The 16,753-nt window shown below is 40.6% G+C and overlaps 1 pseudogene; it reads left to right on the top strand.

Annotated features, from left to right (window-relative positions):
* Positions 1-14,620: 14,620 nt before the first annotated feature.
* On the top strand, positions 14,621-15,256 carry LOC149012335 (elongation factor 2 pseudogene; annotated as a pseudogene).
* The last annotated feature ends 1,497 nt before the right edge of the window (positions 15,257-16,753 follow it).

Consider the following 16,753-nt stretch of genomic DNA (forward strand, 5'->3'; position numbering starts at 1 on the left):
GAATTCTCGGGGACGATTTCCAAACCAAAACTCTCAATAGAAGACCACAATGGTAAACTCAAAGCATTTAAATCCAAAGTCTTCTTCGGTTCTTCCTACTAAGAGCATCGGCAACAACATTTGCTTTCCCGGGATGATACTGAATATCACAATCATAATCGGAGACGAGTTCCAACCATCTCCTTTGTCTCATGTTCAACTCCTTTTGGGTAAAGAAGTATTTCAAACTCTTATGATCCGTGAAAATGGCAATCTTCTCACCGTAAAGATAATGTCTCCAAATCTTCAAAGCAAAGACAACGGCGGCAAGTTCGAGATCGTGAGTGGGGTAATTCCGCTCATAATCCTTCAATTGCCGAGAAGCATAGGCTACGACCTTGCCATGTTGCATCAGTACACAACCCAAACCAATCTTTGACGCATCGGTATAAACTGTCATACCACCGGAACTATCGGGTATAGTCAAAACCGGGGCACTTGTCAATCTATCCTTCAACTCTTGGAAATTCTTCTCACAGGGTCGGACCAAACAAACTTCTCTTCTTTCTGGTCAACTTAGTCATAGGAGCAGCCAACCGAGAAAAGTTCTCAATAAACCTTCGGTAGTAACCCGCCAATCCAAGAAAACTTCTTATTTCCGTTCTCGACTTCGGTCTCTCCCAATCAGCCACAGCTTGGACCTTTTCGGGATCGACACGAATACCTTCGGCTGAAACTACATGACCAAGGAAAACCACTCTCTTAAGCCGAGAAATCACACTTGCTAAACTTAGCAAACAACTTCTTTTCCCGCAACCTTTGCAAAGTGAAACTTAGATGACTCGCATGCTCTTCTTCGCTCTTCGAATAGATCAAGATGTCATCAATGAAAACAATCACAAACTTATCAAGCACATCATGAAATACTCGGTTCATGAGGTCCATGAACACCGCAGGAGCATTGGTCAATCCGAAAGGCATGACTCTAAACTCGTAGTGACCATACCGCGTTCGGAAAGCTGTCTTGAAGATATCACTAGACTTCACTTTCAATTGATGATATCCGGACCTTAAGTCAATCTTCGAGAACACAACTGCACCCTTCAACTGATCGAAGAGATCATCGATTACGGGCGGTGGATATCTATTCTTGATAGTCAACTTATTCAACTCACGGTAGTCGATGCACAAGCGCATACTACCGTCTTTCTTCTTGACGAACAAGACCGGAGCTCCCCAAGGTGACACACTAGGCTGTCTGAAACCTCTATCAATGAGCTCATTCAACTGATTTTGCAACTCTTTCAACTCGGTAGGAGCCATCCTATACGGAGCTTTAGATACGGGAGCGGCACCGGGGGACGAGATCAATAGAGAATTCGACATCTCTGTCCGGAGGCACTCTGATAGATCATCCGGGAAGACATCAACAAAGTCGCAGACAACTCGACTTAAATCGACTCTTTTCTCCACTATACCCTTGCCTTCGGATGAAGCATCATCCACTAGGGCATAGACTTGCATCGGTCACGAGACAACACCTTCTTACAAACCCTTCTCTTTTCACCCCCGAAATTCAAAGACCGGACTTCCACAAATATGGAACTGAATCTTCTTTGAGGAACAAAGGAACACGGCTTTGTGGGCTGTCAACCAATCAATTCCCAAAATAACATCGAAGTCCTTCATGTCAAGAATCACAAAATTGGCTTCCAAGTTCTTCTCACCAATCAACACGGGACATTTAGATAACCCCTTATCTAGTTTCTATAGCAGACCAGTGGGTGTACTAATCAATAAACAACTAGACAACTTCTCGGGGATTAGGTTAGTCTTCTTGATGAATGCGAGATGACATGAACGAATGAGATGCACCCGTATCAAATAAGACAAATGCGAAATAGAAGCGACTAACAATGTACACCTTAATCACATCATGGCTTGGATCTGCTCGATCTTGAAATCTTGAAAACTCTACCGGAGGGAGGAGCGGGAGCACTCTTCACCACTGGGCGGAGGCTGCTGGGCGAGCCGCCCGAGACGAGCACGAGCAAAATGACCAGCTTGCTTGCGGTAGAAGCAAACGGGATTCTTTGGATCCAACGGGGGTGGCTGCAACGGAGGACTTCCGAACAAAAGGCCTTGCACTCGCACTTGCACTTGCACTTGCATTTGCTGGTGGTCGGTTTCCGCCATCTTTGTTTAAAGCGGCCGGGCTGCTGAAAACCCGTGTTCGACCTACACTCTTAGCACGAAAGGTAGGAGTGGGGTAGGGTGTAGGTCTCACATAACGACGGTCATTGCGATCCACCAAACCAGAATTCCTTGATCGCCAAGGCTTTTGCACACGAGCACTTTCCTTCTCTGTTTCTTCCAACTTCTTGAGTTCTGCACCACTTGAGCATAGCTCACTATAGGCTGGATTTGTGAGATAAGCTTTAATGGCGAGGCGCGATCCTTTGAAAAACTTCTTTGCTTTGGCGAGGTCTTCCTTCAAAGAATCTGGAGCAAAGAAATGAAGCTCCTCGAACTTCTGTTGGTACTCCAACACGGACAGAGTTCCTTGAGTCGGAATCATAAACTCGGCTTCCTTTGCATCCTTCACCGCCTCGGGAAAGTAGTTCATACAAAAAACCTCTTTGAATAACTCCCAAGTTACAACTCCTGCATGCAAACTTTCCAAAACAGGACGAGTGGAGCCATGCATCGGCTTCTTGTTGCAACTTCGCTCAACAAAACAAAATCTTCGAGCTTCCGAGCATTGCGGATGTCGGAAAGCCTTCTCCAACTCACGAAGCCACTTGTTAGGAAACAAGGGGTCCTTGGTAACTCCGGTAAAAGTGGGTACTTGCATCTTGAGAAAACTCTCCATCGAGGCGAGTATGAGGAGTTCCGGCTAAACCTCCCGCATTCGGGAGGCTGCGGCATGAGGATTCACATTAGCACCAGCTCGGGTCTCATTATGCGAGTCATGAAACCCACCAACATCTGGTTGAATTGAGGCTGCTTGCTTGCTTTGCATCATATTGCCCATAATATTGGCAATATCTCTGAAACTTCCAACATTCGGGGCACCGGGGATCTCATGAGTACCACTGATCAGCATTTGGTATCTCACCACCTCCATGAGGTACTTCACCACCTCCCTGAGGTATTTCACCACCTCCATGACCACTTTGGATTCACCACGCCCACTTCTCGGAGTAACCATTACACAAAAACCGAGAACATCAAAATACCGAATTTGAAGATTCAACATAAACCACAAGTCCAAATGATTTGAAAACTTAAATCATGCTCAAATATATCCATATAGTCATCAAACAATATTCCATAAGGCAAAAATCACATTTTCCAAAAATTCAACAGCAAATGAGGTCAACGTGACCATTGGTCGAGTGGTTGGTCGAGTGACCCAGTCGACCAATCGGTCGACCAATGAAGAACAGAATCTGAAAATTCGCATTATAAGCCTCATTTCCACATTCCAACCTCATTCTAACTTCTTCCAAAGGTGAGAGAGCTCTAGGGAAAATATCCAAGAGTTCCCACAAGTGTTCTTGAGGTGATTTAGTGCTTCAACAACAACAACACAACACACCATCTTCACAAACAAGGTAAATCTCTCATTCTTTCTTCCATTTTCATCTTCTCATGCTTGCATTTCAATAAAACCATGCTTTACTTGTATCCAATGCTAGAAATCATGCTTAGGAATGCTTAGAAACATATTCCCTAGGTTGTAAACACAATGACATGCATAGACAACAAGTTTTAACACATTTGGTGCTCATCTCGCAAAGTTTTATACCGAAATCGATATCTTTAGAAAAATTTCGTTTTCTCTCAAACCGCTTGAAATTTCCGCACGAGATCAAATGCTACATGCTCAAGATGACATTGTAGATAGGTCCATACAATTTGATTTAACCAATTTCAACTTTTCAAAAATCCAATTTTGACCTAAATTGCAAAATCCCCAAATTTCTTCTTGCTGAATTTTGCGCTTTAATCCATGTTTTCGATCGATTTTCATCAAAACAACTTCATAGACATGAAATTCCAAGTATTGTGCACATGCTAGTATGTTCAAATCAAATTTCCCCCAAATTTGAAATTTTCCGAAAAATTACGAAAATACCCTTTTGGCTCAAATCTTGAAATAGCACTAATTGGAAATGTCTCTTGTCTCTTCCACGGATACATCATGCGAGAGGGGAGGACGAGGAGGAGGTAGAGGTAGAGGTCGCATCGTAGGTGCTCTCGGGGGCGGAAGGTCGGGTTCCTTTCGAGCCCGAGAGAGGAGGTTAGGAGACCGGACCTGTTTGACACACCTCGGGCCGAGTTTGCATGCGTGCGAGGCCTACTTCAGCTATTGTAACATCGAGATGGGGCGTCTACTTCACTTACGCCAGCTCGGAGCCTTCGGGGATCCGGCGGAGGTTCGACACTTTACGGTGGACTCACCTCTTCACCGAGGATTTGCCGGTATACCGGAGCTAGTGAGGTTGTTCTTCGGCAACCTTACTTACACGAGAGGAGGCTCGGGGCCGGGGACATCCACTCGGACTTGTCCTCGGGAGCGGGGTCCACCGGACTCGGATTCGCTTCTCTACCCGGACAACGGCCGAGATCTTGCGAGGTTCCTTACTACCCACGGCGGTGTGTGTGGATACCTGCGGAGAGCGGACACGGACAGCCATCCGATGCCGTACGAGCTTCGCGAGATATGCTCTACGCTATGGGATAGCCGCCGATGCTTCACACCGTGGACTAGCGGACGGATGACGGGTTCTGCACGTATTATCGGTCGCATAGTCGGCCGAAACATCATGCCGAAAGCCGGACATCACCATCGGGTCACGGTGATGGAGGCCTTGGTCATTTACCGCATCTACATGGGCTTCGAGATCGATCTTTCTTACATCATTCAGCGGGTCATGCTTGGACTTGGTTCTGCGGCCTAGCATGCGGAACCTTTGCTATGGGAGGCTTCGACTTTGATCTTCGGGCATTTCGGGGTGAGTTTCGAGGATACTCCGATGGACACTAGATCACGGGGATACCCCATTGGGACTCGGACCATTCGACGGATGAGACTACATCGGTTAGAGAGATCTCCTGGTCCGGAGGGTGAGGATGATGATGAATCGAGAGGATGAGGATGAGGGATCGGAGGATGGAGGAGAGGATATCGGTCCCCGATAGTGATGATCGGGCCGGAGATGATCTGAGATATGCGCGAGGCTGAGCCCGTGCATCACGGGTTTCCTTCATCACACTTCGAGGCGGGCGGCCCTTCACATGCGGTTCCGGAGACTTCAGATCTTGGTGCACGAGATGAGATCGATGACTTCCATGCTAGAGAGGATGGAGGTCGGACGGGAGCAGATGTACGAGAGGATGGAGTCTCGACGGAGACGAGATAGAGCGTCGGGTGACTCGGCTAGCGAGAGGGAGTTCGGAGCATATAGAGATCGAGTAGATCACCTAGATAGACCGTACCTTAGGATTTCCCATTTATGCATTTCAGATGTAATCATTGTAAAAACCTTTGAAATTAATGAAGTTCATTTTGTTTCTCTTTAATTATTGTATGTTATGCACTTTTCTTTTCCTTGCATTAGTGTCATTTGTTCAAGTATAATTATGGTATGTTATTCGAAATGTTACTGTATGCCTCAAAGTTCAAGTTTCTAATTCGGTGTTCTATTATTCACTTCTAAGAGTAGAAGAGTCACTTCAGATCAATGACTCGGGAATGTTCAGTTGTTGCCTTTTGTGGTTAGGATCTCCTCGAACCTTGGGCTCCGATACCAATCATCCGCCCTCCCGGCCGGTACCCTATCCGGCATACCCGAGAGTGTGATCCACGGCCCGAAGATCGGTATCGAGTGATCAACCTCCCACATAAACAATAACATAATCATGAACAACCATAACAAGAGTGCGGAAGATAAATCATAGATCCAATAATGAAAGAATGAATCATAAACGAAACGGAATAATAGATATAATCGAGTGTCAAACAGATAAGTAAAGTGAAGCAAAAATCCCACTTTACATCCAGGGAGGAAAAGTAGCTCGAAAGAATAAACTAGATAAAAGCTAATCCCGAGTAGCAAGTACATTGGGTAACTAAATTATTCTCCACTTTGTAGACGACATCCTTGTAGGTGTAGATCTCATAAATAGCACAAGGACGCTTCCACTCAATGGTCGGACTAAGCATCGTACGGAGCATAACCACCCGTGGGATCTTGAGTAATTGTGGTAACCGCAATCACCTTCCTGGAGATATGTCTCTTCGCCTTGTGCTTCCTCATAGGGACCGTCATAGTATTCCGTACCTGCAGGGATAGTCTAACAACATTGTACAATAAAGGAATGAGTTTCAAAGAAACTCGAGAAAGCGATTAAAATCCATAATAACATAAATGGCGAGAATTCCAGAACAAACATAAATGCAATATGATATGAGACAAACAATGAATGAATGATTCTAACTCTATGTATGCTGGTCTCTATTGGCAGACATGCTTTAAGTCATAGCACCGTACTTCTTTAGGAAAGTCCACTCACATCCTCAACCATTTAAGATATCTTGGATTCTCTCACGGATCATTTCACCGGTCTTGAGCAGCCGATTGGTAATGGGTCCTTCATCCCTCGGGACAAACCTTGGCGGGGGGTTAAGTCAACACACTCTCTCACAACCATCCGGTATAAATCTTGGCGCATGTCGGGGTAATACCTAGCCAAATGCAAGTCTTCTACTTGGTTACATCAAGTCGGATCCAGATACTTCCATTCCTCGTCCCCGACGATCCTTTCCGGTATCCTTCACACTAGAGTCCTCATAGTCCCACGACTACGGACTCACCAACCCTATTGATCATCCACATATGGTAAACGGGAAGCTCTCACGTCCTCTCACGGATTGGTTACCGGTCTTAAGCGCCCGTGAGCCCAAGTCTAACCATATGCAACCCTACCAATAAATGGCCCCCACAATGTGATTCCTGTCCTCTCACGGGTTGGTTACCGGTCTTGAGCGCCCATGAATCCCCATTGCTACCACGGGTCGTTCGGTCTCAATACCCCTCCGATTAGGGTCGACATAACAGGACATCCTAGCCAAACACTACTAGACAATCCTATATATGTCATCCAACGGTTTAGGAAGGTGTCCAGAGGGCATCTCCGGAAACATCCCATAATATTCCCGTAGTAGTCCAAGGACAGAAATGTCAAAAGGACACCTCTCCTTTCCAAACCATACGTAAGCATACACATGCATCAATTCATATCATCACATATATGGTAACTCCATATATGGAAAGAAATCAATATTTACAATCATTTGTATAACGTTGGTAAGTAAATCATACATGAATCAATTCAATATGAATAAGTAATGCTACTGTAATCAAGGTTATGCAACAGTAGAATATCATTGTAAGAATCTAATTTAGGAAACATATTAATGATATTCAAATATAGAAACTAGATTCATGCTATCTATGTAATTAAGGAAATAACCATCCTTACCTTTTATAACTCGCAAAGAATCCTAAGAAATCAAGTAAGATCTTGGCAAACTTGAGAAGAAGGTCCTAAACAAGTATATACAACATATTAGGAAAGATCCCTAACAGAAAATATAGCAAAGCATCCGAAACAGACCAATTCGGGAGTTGCTTGTACTCATTGGTCGAGTGGATTGGTCGAGTGGTCCAATCGACCAATCGATCGACCAATGCGACGATAACTTAGAAAATCAGAGTTTTGAGATATGAAACCCGAATTTGGTGGTTCAAAAGGGTACTAATCAAGGGGTAGACTACATCAGTAGTATTCTAGCATATAGGGGACCTCAAAACACTAATCAAATCAAGGTATCAAGATCCAAATTAGGAAACAAAAAGTTACCATAAATAAATCAAACATGGATCTTGATGAATTTTGAAATAGAAAACAAGGACAAGAACAATAGGAGGATGGATCATTGCTTTCGGTAATGAAAACATGAAAACATGCATAGGTCTTCATAGAATAAGGCTTAGAAGCATAAATCTAAATAAGGAAATAAAACCTACCATATATGTACTATCATGCATCATGAAGAACACATAGTAAGGTAGAAGAGAACAACTAGAATTCTATGGATTATGGATCATAGAAAGAAAACACAACCATTAACCACTAACATGATCAATGAAAGAAGATCCAAAGAGATCAGAATTCAGATTAGGAAATTAACAGAGATTAAATCATGGTTTGATCATGAATCCTTCAAAAGCTTGCAATGATCATGGTTAAGATCATTGTTCTAGCCTTAAATCCTTAGGATGATCATGAGAACATGTTCGAGATGTTTGCAACAGAGGGATGCAGCATCTCTTCTACTGTCTCAACTCAAAAAGGAAAGAAAACAAAGATGGAGGAGAAGAAGAGAGAGTAGACATACCTTTTGATGCAAAAAGAAGAGTTCCGACGAAGATCCGCCAAGAAAACTCCAAGGATGCAAGAGAGATGACTTGCAGAGGTCTTTGGTTCGTTCCAGAGGGTTTGGAGGCAGCAAATACGAAGTGGACTCGAGGTTAGACTTAAATAGAGCAAGAATCAACCTAATTGCCAAAGACAACACCCATTGGTCGAGTGGATTGGTCGACTGGCCCAGTCGACCAATCAGTCGACCAATGCAGACAGCAAGGCCAAAACAGGGAATTGAAAGCCCAGATCAAATCCAAACCTAAAGGGGTTTTGCACACAAGTCAAGTGACTTACCTAGTAGGTAGAAATGCCTTCAAACCAAGATAGAGATCACTCCAAGTCCATCAACTAATTAGATCTTCATCAGGATTCTGTTTCCATAAATAGAACCTCATCATCAACCTTCATGGATTCAAAGCCAGACACCAAGTCCTCTACTGGGATGGCCCAAAGCTGACTTCTTACTTTACTTCGGGTCATCGGACCTACAAATAACAAGGTTTCCGGGTCAAGGTTAGGGCTGGGTTTCACAGTATATTAGATTTAGTTGGGGATATGTTAATAATGCTCAGTGTCTTTTATTTTCTTTTCTTGGACCCTTTTCCTATCTTTTTATATATGCATTTTCTTTTCTTTTTTTTTTTTTCCAACAATATAAAAGAATATCAGATTTGTGTTTATCATTGTGGATTGGAATTCAACATCTTATCACCTTTTGTTCTAGCTAGTTTCATTCTTAGTGTAAGGATCTATAATTCTTAACATGTATTATTTTTGTGTTGGATATTGATGGTCTTATAACTGATTATTGTTTGGATACATAGACTCTTGTTAAATGATGACTTATTAATTATTCCTTGTATTGAGATTGTGTTTATATTTTCTATTTTTTAAAATGTTCATGATTATTAATGTTGTTCCAATGTATGTTAATTTAAGTGAGGATGGATGAGAATTATGAAGATTCTGATTATGATAATGCTTTGGACCACGAGGACCAAAGCGACAATGACAATGGTACTATTGCGTCATCTTCAGGTACAATATTTGATTTCTACTTTTCAATTTCAAGCATACTTAAAATGATTGTTGTAACTTATACTAGGATAGACACTAATGTTGTCACATTTTTCAAATGTAGGGCGTAAAAGAGGGCGAGGGCTTACCATAGGGAAAAAAATCAACGAAAGAGTTGAGAAGAAAGATGTGGGTCTCAATGAAGACAACGCTATGGTTGGAAAATATAATAGTGAGGCATCCACGTACATAGGGATACTTGCTAGGGATCCAGTCAAGTTACCATTGAACTATCCAGATTGGAGAAGGGTTCCATTACATCACAAATTAGATGCATGGGCCAGACTTAAGGTACAATGACATCCTTTATTATCTTATTTATGTCATTAATTCATGGGATTTGACATCCACTAATGTATCTTCTTTATTAGGATAAATTTAATGTGCCAGATGAAGATCGACGCATTTTTTTAATGAAGTTAGGCCATGCATGGAGGGATTTTAAGGTAAAATTATTGAGAGAGACGAAAGAAAAATACGCGAACATTTATGATGCTCCTCGTCCTACTAGTCCCATAGAGGTTCCAACAAATCAATGGGAGTACCTCGAAGTCAAGTGGACATTTGAAGAGTGGAAGGTATACAATTTTTTAAGCAGTCCTGTGATTTTGATATTTTTTTTTTTATCATAATAGAATTCTATTTTTACTTTACCTATTTCATCTAATTTGTGATCCAGCAAATATCTGCAAAGAATAAACGCACCAGAGAAAAACAGAATATATCTCATACAACTGGTCGGAAGAGTTTTGCACAATTTGCACATGAGATGGTAAGTTTCTTATTCACATCTTGTGAAAATGGAGAAATTATGAAGTCAATCAGATTTTAGTGACATTAAGGATAAAAAATTAATCTACTTGATAACCAGTCACAATTACCATGAGATGGTAAGTGTCTTATTCACATGATTTTAATCTTTTGCCATTTTTGGTTGTTTAGAAGGCTAAAGGTGAGGATGTTACTAGAGTTAAATTTTATAAGAAAACTCACCAAAGAAAAGATGGTAGCTTCATAAATCTGGCTGCCAGAGAGATTGCGGTATGATCTTTTGTTTCAATTAAATTTAGTTTATAGAGAATACCTAATATTTTCTATCATGGTATAGACTAACTTTTTTACATTTGTTTATAGGAAAAACTTGATAACGAATTAGAGAAACAACTTCCAGAGGTAAGAGACACTCCTGCTGCCCAAGACAATGCTTTTGAGGTAGTTAGTGGGAAGGAACGTCCGGGGCGGGTTCGTGGTGCAGGTGTAGGAGTTACACTTACTAGTCGTCACCTCACTCAGAAAGACAATGAGATGCGATTGGAAAGAGAAATAAGTCAGCAAAAAATTGAAAAGTTGGAGAATGAGGTCAAAGACATCAAAGATAAATTAGTGGAGAAGGAAAAAGATCAAAGTCAACTTCGGCTTGAAATGACCCAATTAACTCAACTTGTAATGGATAGGTTTGGTTCACAAGGTTCAACTCACTTATGTAAGTGTGAAATGTCTTTATGAATTTTGTTTATCATGTTAATATGTATCTATTTATCATGCATGTTTTCATTTGTCTGTGGTATTCAAGGCCTTGTGTGTTTTGTTATTAATAATCTTATAATCCACTATCTTTTCTTTATTTATCCAAGTACTTTTGAGTAAATATTTTCTCTTAATTGTGGTAATTTAGTATTTGAAGTCTAATCTGTTCTCGGTAATACTTGTTAGCTAGTGTATCATGTGTGAGCTCATTTGAAATAGTTAGATAGTTATGTTGTTGATCTATTAGATATTTATTCTGTTGGAAGAATTTGTTGGCTTTTCCTAGTTCTTTATGTCTGCTCCATTATTTTGAATTATGAACTAATTGTTTTTGTTCCACAAAACAGTTGTGCTTTGTCATCGATGCCCTTTTTTCTGGGTTTGGTATTCATAAAAAAATGAATAATGATTTAACGTATGAGAACTATCAGGAATCAAAATTAAATTGTTATATATACAATTGGTTATGAATCTCTGAAGCATCTTAAAATCAAATCATTTTGTGGGGATCGAGATGATCTGGCCATACATAATGTTCATATTTTCATTATATTCCTAATTCAGAAATAAGAAGAAAAAAAATCTAGAAAATCCTTCAATCTTGTGGTGACTTCACCATGTTGAAAGCTGGGGTCCTTGCTGAATAATCAACTTTAATAACATTGACAAAAAGGCCTAAACCATGTAATTATTATATTTTTTTGTATTTTTCTGACAGCAATATTTTTCATGAAGACCTGCTACTAATGTAATTTTATTGGCATAAATGTCACAATACGGTAATGGATCTTTGAAGCATCTTTAAATCAAATCATTTTGTGGGGGTCATGATGATATGATCTGATCTGAGCTGATCCAGGTATATTTCTTGCTTATCCATTTTTCTAGCTCAAAAAGAATGTAAAAGAAGTTTTCAATCATGGGCTGATGACTTGTAACCATTTGGGAAGCCAGGGTTCTAAGTCAAATTTATTGTCGCGTCAATCTTTTATTTGGTTGGAAGCTTTTGCAGGGAATGGTCTCATTAATGAAGAAGTGGGGAAGTTAGGGGTTTTTTGGCATAAATGTGCGATCTGTGTAATGCAGCGATAGAGGACATGAATAATGTGTCCTTGAGTGTCCTTTTTCTGTGAAGTATTGGAAGCTTTTTAATTTCGAAGTTTGGGGGTGCAATGGAGGTCTCAGTCCTCTTTAATGCAGTTTTAGAAATGAAGGTAGGGGATTAGCACATATTCGTATCCTAGGGGATTTAGCACATATTCGTGTCAAAAAACCACATATTATTCTGCTTGATGAGCCATCGAACCATCTTGTATGTACCTTGCTTCCTTTCCAAACCCCCCCCCCTTTTTTCTTTTTTCCTCATATGTTTTATGTCCAGTGCTAGCTAGTTGAGGTCCAATCATAATATTGTGTAATTCATTGCATCTTTGTTTAAGTAGGCAATGGATCACATGGGACTTGGTAAGAACAAAGCCTAACACATATTAATCAATGTTCACTTTCTAAATGTTGACTGATGCAAGTTGCCTCCCTGAATCAACACTTCTGTTACACAAGCTCGATCCATTTGAATATGAGTGGTCAAACTGAACAGTGGGTTTTAAAGCATTCACTGGCTCACAGGTGCAAGTGAAATAGGAACCAACGGTTGTACCAGGAAGAGCAATTTGGTATATTAGGGGTTCAAAGGGCAAAATTGGTTTGTGCTAAGAGAATACCCAAGATAAAGTGAGAATAAGAGAGATTTTCAATTCAATAAATGACATGAATCTTAGAATGGAATGGAAGAACAGGAAGAGAATAACCAATCTCAAGTTGTCAGGACTTGGGATAAGGGTGTCCAGTCCACAACTGCAGTATAAATCCTAGTGTAAATTAGTGAATACATGGGAACTGGAGACAAATGATGATCAATAAATATTGCTAAGAGGTGTGTTCGTGCCATTTATTGCTGGGTGCATCTTAATAGTGGCTTCTTGGATTTGAATGCTGGAAATTATTTTGAAAAAGAACTGGTTAAGCTTTCAGGGTTTGCATCCATTCCCGAGATTGTATGTATATAGTTGGTTGGAAATGACGTTGTTCATTAAGAAAAACTTGTATGGATCATGATGGTTTCTTTGATCATCTTGGTTAGAACTTAGATTACCATTGTAGCAATTCTGGGACTGGGTGATGCTCTAATTTAGGTCCTGTAGGTTGGGTGGAAACCTTAAAGTCTCATTCTGCATGTTTGTATAATATATTGGTAGCCATAGAAATTACCTCTGGTTGGAAAAAGTTAGTTTTGTCTGATATTATTGCTAGTAGCCAGGAAACTTGTGTAATGGTTTTCATTATTCGGAGTGCGTGCAGGATTTGGATGCTGTAGAGCACTTATTCAAGGTCTTGTCCTTTTCCAAGGAGGTGAACTCATGGTATTACAATATGTCCTTACTCTTTTCCCTAGTTGGAAGCGTCGTCGAGTGATGCTCTGCTTTTCAGAATTATTCCTTCACTTGAGGTGTACACACTGTTTACTATTCTCCTAACTTCGGTTATCATAATTAAATCCTTCCAGGTGAGTCATGATGAGCATCTTATATCTGGAAGTGTAGACGAACTCTGGGTAGTATCACAAGGCACTGTCAAACCATTAGATGGGAATTTCTATGATTACAAGAAGATACTCAAGTCATCGTCATAGTTTTAACCCCCAGGGATTGGGTAAATATTGAAGGCTGTGTAATATCTATTTCCAATACTAATGGACTGGACTGATGAGAGAAAATTCAATGCGTTTTTGGCTTGATCAGCACAAGCAAAATGAGAGAACGCCCTCCATTGGGGTTGGAGGTGTTGGGAGAGTTTCTGAAGCGCCATGGCATCATTTTAGACATGCACGTTTCGTTCTGCAAGTATGGTACAGATAATTCATCGTTCCATGTATGTTGCAGATAATACATTTTGTGGGTTCATCATCAGAATAAAAAGCATTGAACCATTTCAATGATTAAGGGCCTGTTTGGTTACATGAGTCTAGAGATTTCAAATCTATAGATTTCAAATCTATAGACTTCAAATCTATGGAATCATAATTTATTAAATTAAGTGTTTGGTTGTGGAATGAAATATGTGGATTCATCCTAAAAAAATATTTGATGGACGTTGATTTTTGTGAATGTGCAAATGTATAGCTTTTTTGAAGTCTCTGGATTTCACCACTTACCCATAAATCTACAGATTCACATTTTCAGTGTAAAAATGTGAATCTACAGAATTCATGATTCTAGAGATTTTTACAACCAAACGGGTATAATTCTCAGATTCATGAATCCAAAGATTTGAAATCTCTAGATTTATGTAACCAAACAGGCCCTAATCCAACTGGGAATTGTTCTTAGATGTATTAATCATCTCTCGCTCAATAATTTGGTTCCTGCATTGAAAGTCCTTGCCATTCTTCACTCACTGGTGTAGTAGTTTATCAGTTTTATGAGCACTTCAACTATGATTCGAAAATTTGGTGAATCTCTGCAACAAACAACAACCAGATCTAATGGTCTTCAGGTTGCATATTAAGAGTCTTCTTATGCTTCCATTAGCCTTCCCCAGTTGGATGCAAATACAAGAATATCTGTACGAGAACTTGTACGAGGGTCTTATGGATGATGTCTATGCTAATGCTATTAGGAACTGTGATCCTGAAGGACCTCTTATGCTGTACGTGTCCAAGATGATTCCAGCCTCTGACAAAGGTAGGTTCTTTGCTTTTGGTCGTGTCTTTGCTGGCAAGGTCTCTACAGGTTTGAAGGTTAGAATCATGGGACCAAACTTTGTACCTGGCCAGAAGAAGGACTTGTATGTTAAGAGTGTCCAGAGGACTGTCATCTGGATGGGAAAGAAGCAGGAATCATTTGAGGATGTTCCTTGTGGTAATACAGTTGCTCTTGTTGGTCTTGACCAGTTCATCACCAAGAATGCTACCCTGACAAATGAGAAGGAAGTTGATGCTCATCCAATTCGTGCTATGAAGTTCTCCGTCTCACCTGTTGTGTGTGTGGCTGTACAATGCAAGGTTGCTTCAGATCTTCCAAAACTTGTTGAAGGTCTTAAACGTCTGGCCAAATCAGATCCTATGTTTTTGAAGATTGCACAGATGAATAAGAGAGGTGCATCAATGAGAATTGAATAAGAACCTGAGGGGAAAACATGCCAAAGTCTCTTTTGGTCTGAGCAAAGTTGCTGCCACTTGAAGCTTCAATATAGGTTCCAAGGGTAGTAATGCCAACAACCTGAATCAGAGATATTTCAACAGGATTTGGGGAAGGAATGAAGATGGCATTCATGGGATTATCTGCCATTCCTTGCCCCACTAGGGGCTGGTCCAATGTCACCGTGATGTAGTTCTTCCTAGGCCACTTAAACTGTCAAGGGATCTAACCTAATGGACTTCATTTACATTTGTAAAATTGAATTTGGATTGATGGAATTGGATTTTCATTTGTAAAATTGGATTTGGATTGATGGAATTGAATATTCATTTGTAAAATTGAATTTGGCTTTTTGGAACGATTTTTTTTTTTTTAATTTAAAAAACCTATCCCGGCATTTTACAAAATGCCGGCATAATTAACGTATCACGGCAACACTTTTAACGGCGTTTATATGAAACGCTGCAACAAGAACTTATCACGGCGTTTCCTAGAAACACCGCAACAAGAACTTTTCACGACGTTTCCTAGAAACGCCGCAACAAGAACTTTTAACGGCGTTTATAGGAAACGTCTTTAAAAGTGCAGTCGTAAGTGACCATCACCGTCACTTCTATTTAGTGCCGCTATAACAATACGACATTGGTTTTGCCGACATTTTTTGCGGCGTTTTTGAAGCACCGGGGAAGCTTTATAGCGGCATTTTTAACATTTGGCGGCGTTTCCAAAATGCCGCTGTAGGTCCATTTTCTTGTAGTGGAAAGGCAATTGGTATACGAATACAAGGAAAGGTTTGGGTTTCATCATAAATGAAGGAGCAGTTGGGAGATAAAAGTTCAGACGGCACAAAAGGTTCAGAAGAATCAAATTGACCGAACGCATCTCTCCTGAACGTATCTTACTGATGTCCCGAACGTCATCTCTAGTTAAGGTACAAGTTAATCTACGTGATATCTTATATCATTCATATATTATTCTTAAATATCTCTTGGGAATAGACAATTCTTGGGGTATGATGTGAGGAAGTATTAAGGCAATCATTGGAGGAGTTCGAGAAAAATATTTCTATTTCATCAAGACCGTGGAGGGCCAACCCTTACACACAAAAAAAAATTTCATAAAGATGGTTTCCTATTGTTCTTCCTCATTGTCGGCCGAAGGATCTTTCTCCTGAGCAGGCTGTTGAGTTTCTTTGGGAAGGGGTGGCGAATCAGCAAGACACTCCTCGATGTTTGGGTCTGCTAGAATGGGATCCTCCTCTTCTAAAACCTAGTCGGGGAAGGACAGCTTAAGCTTCCCAAAGATTTCCTTGTGACACACCTCCCGAAAGGGAGTTGTGTCAAAAGAAGGATCAGATTTAAGGATCTTTTCCCAGACATCATTTTGCTCAGCTCGGTAAGCTTGAAGGTTGAAGGAGCCCAACAAGCTGTTAAAGGGAGCATTGTTCATATATTTCCGAATGCAGTCCCTCCGAAGAT

Source organism: Hakea prostrata, chromosome 6, assembly GCF_041222555.1.
Source record: "Hakea prostrata isolate BN-2017 chromosome 6, UWA_Hpros_2, whole genome shotgun sequence".
NCBI lineage: Eukaryota > Viridiplantae > Streptophyta > Magnoliopsida > Proteales > Proteaceae > Hakea > Hakea prostrata.